The sequence below is a fragment of the Ipomoea nil genome, unplaced genomic scaffold (assembly GCF_001879475.1).
Source record: "Ipomoea nil cultivar Tokyo-kokei standard unplaced genomic scaffold, Asagao_1.1 scaffold0980, whole genome shotgun sequence".
In the NCBI taxonomy this organism is placed as follows: domain Eukaryota; kingdom Viridiplantae; phylum Streptophyta; class Magnoliopsida; order Solanales; family Convolvulaceae; genus Ipomoea; species Ipomoea nil.
This window is the reverse complement of record NW_017617408.1, coordinates 63,476-74,718: the sequence shown is the minus strand read 5'-3', so window position 1 is coordinate 74,718 and position 11,243 is coordinate 63,476.

Below are 11,243 nucleotides of genomic sequence, written 5' to 3'. Positions count from 1 at the left end.
TCCACGGCATAATTTGCGCGTATGCACCATGCATGGTGCATACGGATGCCAAAACGATGTCGTTTTATTAAAAAACGCGTGTCTCTCTTTTTAAAAAAATTCATGTTCGATTCCCAGCAACAACATTATATTGTTCATTCATTCTGGAATTTTAGTTCATAGATTATGGAATTATAGTTCATTGATTATGGAATTATAGTTCATCGATTATGGAATTGTAGTTCATCGATTCTGAAATTTTAGTTTATAGATTATGGAATTTTAGTTCATTCATTCTGGAATTTTTAGTTCATAGATTGGATTATGGAACTATAGTTCATCGATTATGGAACTATAGTTCATCGATTATGGAATTTTAGTTCATATGTTGTTGCTGAGAATCGAACCCTGATTTTTTTTTTTTAAGGGGAGACACGCGTTTTATTAAAACGACGTCGTTTTTGCATCCGTATGCACCATGCATGGTGCATACGGATGTACAGCATAATTTGCCCTTGCTTGTTCAATCATTATTGTATGGACCATGGTCCACACAAGTTGTGTGGACCATATTTTGTCTACTGTAAAATAATGTATATTTAGTACAAAAATAATGTACATTCAGTACAAAAATAATGTACATTATATTCAGGGGATGTACATTATTTTTGTTCTGAGTCTACATTATATTTTATAATGTACAGTCAGTATAAAAATAATGTACATTTAGTATATTAAAAATGTACATTTTATTATGGTCCACATAACAATGTGTGGACCATGGTCCATACAATAATTTGCCTTGCTTGTTAGACAATATTAAATGTCATTAATTTGACATACTTGGCCCAAGTCTAGTGGTTGGGCAAATTATACTGTGGAACACAGTTCCAAAACTAATTATAATTGTAAATATATAATTAAAAAATTATGAACATATAGTACTATAATTATGAACATATAATTCTGTAATTATGAATATAGAGATTTAATAATTGTGAATATGAAGTTAAAAAATTATGAATATATAGCTTTATAATTATGAACTTATAGTTCAGTAATTATGAACATAGAGTTCTGTAATTGTGAATATAGAGTTCAATAATTATGAATATGAAGTTCAAAAATTATGAATATATAGCTTTATAATTATGAACATATAGTTAAGTAATTATGAACGTAGAATCGTGTCCACCTTGCAAGGTGGACACGGTTCCATAACTTAACGATTAATAAACAGATACTACATTGTAATTGTGTCAATAATATTAAAAAATGTCATTAATTAATGCTCAAGTATGGAGCTATTGCTGCAACGGCCAATAGGCGATGCATCACATTGGAACCATATAGCTTTGATGATTACATATGAATCTATGATGATACCTCCCATTTAAGGAAAGCTTTAGTACAAATAAAAAGTTTTCATATTTTAACTAGACCTGATTTTCTTTGATTATATTATTATCCTACAACTTTAACTACTCATAATTGTACTTAGAAGGAGTGGGAAATATTGTTCATGTGTTTGGTGAGCATAATCAAGTGGCTGATGGATTAGCTAAGTTTGTGTTTTCTGAGAATTTTGACTGGCTTGAATTTGATGAACCTCCCCAGAGAATAGGAACCGGGTTAAATATGACCAAATTGGTATTTGTACGCAGCGCATTGTTTTGTTGAGCAATTAGCTGCTGTCGGCCTGTCGTGTATTGTTTTTTTTGGGGTTACCCCTCCATTTTTCAAAAAATTGTACTTAGAAATCAACTAATAAATATTTAGGTTAATAATATTGTGTACCATATATACGGCCACATATTATTAAACTCTTTCAAAATATTCTTTGCCACCTGTTATGTATTATTTTCTATGTCCAATTTTATGTACGTGTTTGCACAATTAATAATCTTAATTGAATTGAATTTTTCATAATATAAAGTTTAACATTGTTATATAAAATTTATATATTTAGAAACTATATTAAAGTACTATTAAATGCAAAATATTAAATTAAAAATAATAAAATAATAACAATAATAAAGAAAATAAAAAAGAATTGACTTTACCACTTAACAGTACAAATAACAAGTAAAATGACACTAAGAGACTAATGGCCCGTTTGGTTCACGGAATAGGCCGGTAATGGCATAACATTTCTAGTAATAGGCATATTCCTTTGTTTGGTAAACATTTCTATTACCAGGAATAATATTCCTGGTAATAGCCTATTACCTCAAATAAGGTAATCGTTATTACTAGGGCCCCCTTGGTATAGGGATGTCAATTGAACCCGCATCCGACGGGGAACCCGATTCCCCGCCCCTACGGGGACGGGGGCGGGGATGGGGAGTACTCTCCCAGCCCCGCCCCGTCCCCGATATATATATATATATATATATATATATATATATATATATATATATATATATATATATATATATATATATATATATATATATATATATATATATTGCCACACAACACACACAAATGTAGTACTTTGTATACAATATATATAATTTTAGAAGTATTCTTGTCATTGTATGTCATGCATATTTAAATAAAATGTTTAATTGTAAAATATTGAATACAACTTTGAGTTGGGGATGAATATATATGCGTTATTTATTTAAATGTTTTTTAATGTTTAATTTTTATTTTTTTTTATAACTTGTTAACGGGGTGGGGATTCCCCGTCCCCGAATAATCCCCGTGGGGATGGGGATGGGGGGAATTTTTCATTCCCCGGCGGGGATGGGGATGGGGACGGGGAATGGGAAAAAAGTCGGGGACGGGGATGGGGGGTATGTCCCCCGCCCCCACCCCGCCCCGTTGACATCCCTACCCTAGTATTAGCTTATTACTGAACGCTCAAGAATAGATTTTAGAATCTATTTTCTTTTTTACCCATTTCTTTAACCTAATTTTTTTAATCCTATATATAAATTTATCCTATTTCACCACCGTCGTCGCCACCACCACCACCACCATCGCCACAACCGTCGCCGCCCCCACCACTGCCACCGCCACCACCACCACCACCATCCTAGCACCACCACCGCCACCACCACCACCATCCTAGCACCACCACCGCCACCACCACCATCACCACCGCCACCACCGCCACCAGAACCACCACCCAGCAGCACCACCGCCACCACCACCACCGCCGCCACAACCGTCGCCGCCCCCACCACCACTGCCGCCGCCGCCACCACCACTACCACCCCAGCACCACCACCGCCGCTGCCGCCGCCACCACCACTACCGCCACCAGAACCACCACCCAGCAGCAGTACCGCGACCACCACCACCACCGCCGCCGCCCCCACCACCACTGCCACAACCGTCACCGTCACCGTCACCACCGTCGCCCCAGCACCACTACCAGCACCATCGCCACCATCACATATTTTTATAAGGGTATTTATGTCTTTTAAAACATATTTCTTTTCTATTCCTTAAATCAACCAAACACTGTAATATAATTCCTAAAGTATATTCCTTCCGCGAACCAAACAATAAAATACAATTCCTATTCTATTCCTTATGGAATAGCATTCCTATTACCTCAAAATTCATTCCGTGAACCAAACGTGCTGTAATTGTTATTAGGAAAAATTGTAATTTATACCCCTCCATAATATGCAAATTATCAATGTCACTCTTGAATTATAAGTAGTGTAAATGTTGCACCTCAATTTTCAAAACGATACATATATTGTCCTCCCATAGTAATTAAGCAATTATTATTAGGCTATTATACTAACTAATATCTACGCAGTTATACTTTTATACCTAAGTATATTTCTTTTCACCATATCGCCTTTATTTTTTTCCTCCCCTTCGATACCTGAATGAATTAATTGTAATTATACTAATATCTGTGTAATTATTAGCTTAATCAACATAATAATTGTTTTTATCATTGTATTATACCTTAAGTATATACAATATAAATAAATAAATAAATAAATACACACACACACACACACACACACACACACACACACACACACACACACACACACACACACACACATATATATATATATATATATATATATATATATATATATATATATATATATAAAAGTTGTCACATTTATTGAGTTAGTATTTACCATAATAATTATTATATTATATTTTATATAGTAATAGCTTGGGAAGTAGTTTGGACGGAAAGTGGCAAAAGTAGGATTTTGTTTTTATTAATAGTATAGAAGTATAGATAAGGATGCATGCTTCATGTACAATTGTATTAATGTTAGAAAAATATATAGTGTAATTTCAATCAATATTATTTTTTGGAGATTCTATAAAATAATAAGTAGATAGAATTGTATTACGGATAGGAAAGTATATTTACTGCAATTTCAATATTATTATTTGCAAAAATAAGAATGTATGTTTCATGTGCAATTGTATTAAGGTTAGACAAGTATTTATAGTGTAATTTCAATCAATATTATTATTTGGAGATTCTGTAAACTAATAAGTAGAATTGTATTACGGATAGAAAAAAATTAAATGTACTGCAATCTCAATATTATTATTTGCAAAAATAAGGATGTATGTTTCATGTACATATGTGGAGTTAATTCCACCAAAGGTCCATTATCTTTGATGGCAATTTCAAATTTAGTCTCAAACTATCGTTTTTGCCATTTAACATCCCAAACTATTATTATTTGGACACTTTTAGTCCTTTTCATGACTTTTTCTCTTTTTAGTAAGTGCATTTTTGTCGTTTCATATTTTTCTTTTGTTATTTTTTAGTTTCAGCCGGTTTAATTGGTTTAGAACTTTAAGTAACCTCTAATTTTTAATAACTATATTTTTAACCAGTTTTTAGTAAAGTCCTAAACTAATAAAACCGGTTGAAATCGGAAAAATAACAAAAGAAAATATGAATAGACAAAAATTTCCTTACTAAAAATAGGAAAAGTCATGAGAAGGACTAAAAGTGTTCAAAATTACCCATTCCTTTTTTAACCTAAAATTAATGTCTTACAATAACAATGGACATTTTGGACTTTATACTACTTATTCCCTTTCAATTCCCATGTATACCAAACATTGGAATTGAAATTGCCAGTAATTCTATTCATGTAAACCAAACACTGAAATTTAAATTCTCACTTTATTCCTAGTAATTCATCTCCTATGGAATTGCAATTCCTTTCCCACGTAATTCCCCCTCTCCAACCAAACGCCCTGTAATAGTCTAGGACAATGGCCGACCTAGGATTTTTTGTCAGTGGGGGCAAAACATTACAACGAAAAGATAATTTTTTAAAAAAAAGATGAAACATTTAAATAATATAATCATAAATAATTTTAGATATGAGTAGAAAATAAAACATATCAAAACTTTATAAAAATATTCATAATAAAATATGAAACATAATTAATTTGATAAAATAATTAGAATAGAAAATGCATTATAAATTACACATCTCAATATCTATAGGCTAACTATTAATAATAGTAAAAAGTCATAAAACCAATATTTATGCACTACAGGATTCAAACACTTGACTTTACCAAAAGCCTAATACACGCCCTACCAACTAAACCAAATCAACACTTATTAACATTTTTTGTGTTTTATTATACTTATATTTAAAATATGTTCTATATATATATATATATATATATATATATATATATACACACATATAAGGATAATATAAGGGTGGGGTGGGGGAGTGGGGGCAGGTGCCCCCACTGCCCCCATGCTGGGTCCGCCCCTGGTCTAGGATGTTAAATGACAAAAACGATAGTTTGGGACTAAATTTGAAATTGTTACCAAACACAAGGGACCTCTGGTGGAATTAACTCTACAAATGTATTAAGGTTAAGAAAGTATTTATAGTTTAATTTGAATCAATATTATTATTTGGATATTCTGTAAAATAATAAGTAGAATTGTATTACAAATATGAAAGTATATGTATTGTAATTTTAAAACTGAAGGGTTTGTTAGTTTGCTTAAATTTATATATTCATTTATTTATATTAGATATTTAATTTCAGATTGAAGTTTTTGCATCAATATTGCTTTACTGGACATGCATGTGTAATGTTTTTCTGACTTGCCAATTATATTGTTACTTAACTTGCATATTTATAATACAAGAAATAGGCAGAGAAAACCAAGAAGAGTGACGAAATAAACTGTTTGCTAGCGTATATAAGCTAACAGCAATGCCAAAATTTAAATCAATTTTAAACATAACAGAATAAACCATATGTTAAGCATTTAGTCCACTTAAACAAAGAAAACCAAAATCACAGTCTAATGGTGTGAAAATAGGAAATTTAATTGTCTGGAACACAAATACACATTGTTTGTAGTAAATCAAAAACCAATTGGCCAAGGTTCTCATGTATTGGGTTCGATCTTAGGATTCTTCAAACCCTTTGAAGAGACGATGAACAATCCACATTTAGTCTCTTTAAAAATTGCTGTTGGGAGTATTGCTTTCATCGACCAAAATGACTTCTGGACTTGATGAAGATGTAGCTTCCAGTGGTGCTATGCCCTGTATGAAACTAACTATTAAGAAAAACAAGGTGGAAGAAATATTATTGCAAGAGGAAGAAACATATTTAATGAAAACTAACTTGTTCATTGTCTTGTGGAGCTTTGATATTCCGTAGACAAATAACAACGCATCAAGCAGAGCCTTATAGAGCTTTTCCTCGACCGTCTTGGGGGATAGGTCGGAGGCAGAGACGAAAATAAACTCTATTAGTCAACAATAAGGAGAAATAAAAAAATACCAGAGAAGAACAGAAAAGAATCGATGGAAGCTAAGAATTGTTTACGATTAAGAGAGTATTTATAATGCAATTTCAATATTATTATTTGTAGAAATAAGGATGCATGTTTCATGTACAATTGTATTAAAATTAGGAAAGTATTTATAGTGTAATTTCAATCAATATTATTATTTTGATATTTTGTAAAATAATAAGTAGCTAGAATTGTATTACGGATAGGAAAGTATTTATACGGTAATTTTAATCTAAATTATTACAATTTCAATATTATTATTTGCAGAAATATTGATGCATGTTTCATGTACAATTGTATTAAGGTTATGAAAATATTTGTAGTGAAATTTCAATCAATATTATTATTTTGAGATTCTATAAAATAATAAGTAAAATTGTATTACGGATATGAAAGTATTTATACTGTAATTTTTTTCTAAATTATTGTAATTTCAATATTATAATGAGAAGAAATCAGGATGCATGTTTTCAAAAAAAAAAAAAAAAAGGATGCATGTTTCATGTATAATTACAATTATGGTTAAAAAAGTATTTATAATGTAATTTTGATCAATATTATTATTTGGAGATTTTGTACACTGTTGCTGGTGCTGCTGCTGCTGCTACTACTACTGCTAATACTAAGTGTTTGGACGGAAAGTTGCAAAAATAGGATTTTGTTTTTATTAGTAGTATAGATAGATTGCGTTGCAGGGAAGTATATGTATTGCATTATTACGATTAGTAATTTTAATTTAGAATTGTATTACGAATAGGAAAGTAGGAAAGAATATATTGTATTAGGAATTATATTTTGATATTTTAATGAACAATTATAGTACAAATAGGAATTGTATTACCATATTTTACAATATTACACAACCTTAATAGTATACGATTGCTTTGGGCGGGAAGTTAAAATTGAGGATTTTGTTTTTATTAATAGTATAGATTTTACAATATTACACAACCTTAATAGTATATGATTGCTTTGGGCGGGAAGTTAAAATTGAGCATTTTATTTTTATTAATAGTATAGATAGTATAGATAGATTGTTATTATAACAAATAATATGTTCATTTATAGGAAAATGAATCAAAAAGAAAAAAAGAATACAATTTCTTAAGTTTAAGCCAAATAGAAAAAGATAATATGATCTTATGATTTTCATCTTTTTTTTTTTTTTTGAATGCTACTAGCTCTATTACATTGTAGTATCTGTTCATATACTTTCTCAACCTACTGAAACACAAAGAGCCAATAACGCCTCCACTGAGGCTCGAACTTACAACCTTCCAAATGGAAGTCCAACCCGGATACCATTAGACCACATAGTCCTGGTTATGATTTTCATCTAAATACCTTAAAATTTAAATATTTTTTTTTTTTAAAAATAGTCATAATCTAAAAATAAATTTTCATAATGTTGAGAGAATATCTAGAATAGAGAGATGAGGGAGAAAAGGAGGATCATCTCATTCATCATCGCATTCTATACAAGATTACAAAGTATATATAATCTATATTTGATAGCTATTACAAAACATTCCATAAATACTAAGCTGTTACAAATCATGTTATTAATGCCAGAATAATGTCCATAATAAGATTTTACAACACTCCCCCTTGGACATTATTTTGACATGATCCTGCCTCGAAAAAACATATTAGGAAAATCCCGTGGGAAAAACCTAGACAAAAGGAATATGAAGTATACATTCAAATATATTCATGCCTCGTTAAAAAATTCATTAGGAAAACCACGTGGGAAAAACCTAGTTGAAGAAAAGAGTAAATGATATATGTAAAATTATATATTGTAGTGATTGCCTCATTAAAAACCTTAACTTAAGAAAACCTTGTGAAAAAAAACTGAGTTAAGGGAAAAAGTACAATCATAAGCCTTCAAGGCATAATTGGCATAATCTTCAGGATTTTGGGGTTTGTCTACTTAAGCAACTATTTTGCAACATTTCCCAATTGTCATTACTATATCATACTCATGCCTTGTTAAAACCTCATTAGAAAACCCAGTGGGAAAAACTAGTTGAGGAAAATAGTGCATGATGTATGTGTATTCTTGTTTTAGATTAGCTACCTCATTAAAAACCTTAGATTTAAGGAAAAAAAACCCGTGGGGAAAAACTTAACTAAGGAAAAGAGTATATCCGTTAGTCGTCAAGACCCAACCTTCAGGATTGATTCATGTAAAATGATACTCCCCCTCAAGATAACAATCTTTAAGTCCCATACATTAAATTTCCAAAAAGTATAGAGGAATTGCCTGAATAAATAAATACAACTGTCAATGGAATAAATATACTTTATAATAATCTCGTGACTCTTCTGGAGCTCATGTGGGTATAATATTGACATCATACTATCTAGTCAAAAGGGATATCATTATATCTCCTTTTATCATTTGTGCAACACAATCTTTATTGTCCCGTTGTAAGGCAATAGGACAATGGGGGTAAATATAGTACAACCAGTTTTGGAACTTGGCATGGGGATACAAAAATAATAGCTAGTACCCAATTAAGTAGCCCATTATATATTGGCTTGTCTAAGTATCCAATCATATATTGGCTAACTGGTGTATAAAATTCTTCAAGGAAAAACTCGATCTTCAAGTTGAGATAATACTTAGCTTTCATAAACTTTTATTTCAAAAATCTCCGTCTTTAAACATGGACTGACATCATCAAGCTCTTTATATAATTCATTGATGTTTACACCATCAATATTGACTGAGATAATAAATAAGTCTATTATCAACTCTTTATTGAGCACATAATGGTACATATTATTCCTTCTTCATGAGGATAATAACCCCATTCGCAACTCTTTAAAGAGTAAATAATGGCACATAATAATACTAAATAAATTCTCATTTCGGGAATTATAAATCCATCATGGATTTCTCAAAATAAATGTTAAATGCATATCTAAATTTATTATTCTGCCAATTGTATGATGTAGCGGAACTTATTGCCATTTACCGTGGGAAAGTATATTTGCTTAAAATCAATTAAGGATCTCTGCGTGAACTCATAGGCTACAAACTCGCTTCATATCCTATCACCTCGTTATTCTTATTTCTCTTTCATGCACACACACATTTGTAACCTTCAGGGTTAACGTTCAACGGTGTATTGTTATAAAGAGAATTATTCATTTTAGCGAGTCGAGCTATGCCTTAATTGCTCCTTTATATGTTAAATAGTCATGACACTTCCAGTGCCTAACGCTAGATCCAGATTATCATATAATGAGCAATTTGTAATGGCAATTGTGTTGTTGACAACTATAATCTTTTTATAAATGTCTCCCATATTTGTAAAAGTTTATTGGCAATTTCTAAAACCAGATTATAGACATTTCTCAAAAATATTTTGATCTGGTCGTTCCGTATCCCTAGTATTACGTTTGTTTGGTGCACCTATAAATTTATTAGGTTTTTCGTCATCTGGACGAACGTCTCCAGGATATAATTATTCAAGGTATTTCAAGAGCGACAAAATTTCTTTACTAGATCTAGTATTATGATTCTTATCTCTTTCACCAATAGATCTCCTGCACTTCTAGTGTCAAGGAGTATCGCTTGATTTATTTGGTCCAAGTTGGGGAGTGTATATGGGACCTAGTCACTCTTTTATGATCAGTATGATCAATATATGTATTTGACAGATTATTTGCTAATATCGCAAATAGATTATCTTCTGAACTTCCAGTTCGGTCTAACTAGAATGTGAATTTCTTAACTAATGAAGATATTTCCAATCCATGGAACTTCTCGGCATTTCATTAAATTTGGGCTCATTATCTCCCCCTAATGCCGTGAATCGATCTTCATTAATTAATTAAGTATGCAGTCAGCATACCTAAGTATATGTATTAATCCCCTATCATGGGCTCTTGGTATTTAATCAACAGATGGAAGTTTCTTTGATAGTTCTTTAATTTAGACGTACGCTGCGCATTATAATAATAACGCATATTGGGAAATGTTTATTTTGAAACCACGTACTAGGTGAAAAATGGGTATAATTGTGGTATGCAGTGAGTCAGATTTGGATAAAAATATTAGGAATTTCCCTTCACAATTTATTTGCTTCAGGCACACTAACATAATCTGACTAACTTTATAGTATCATCTAATCCCATCATGACGTGATCATGAGCTGTTTTTGATTGAATAACATAGCATTAAAGATAGAAATTTAAGACTTCTTTCATGGTCCATTAGTCATTAGTCACTCAAAGAGTAATCTCTATTTTAGATCTTCCCGCTAATTAAAACAAAGTTTTTCATGTATCTTTCAAAACTTAATGACACTCAAAACTTAGTATATGTTCGTCATGTACTACTACTAGGGTACAAGATGACTAGTTTAGAAAACAAAGAGACTCTCACTACGTACAAGGTGATTATAAAGCTTCACTTTCATAACGATATTATATTGTACTAGTCACATTCATA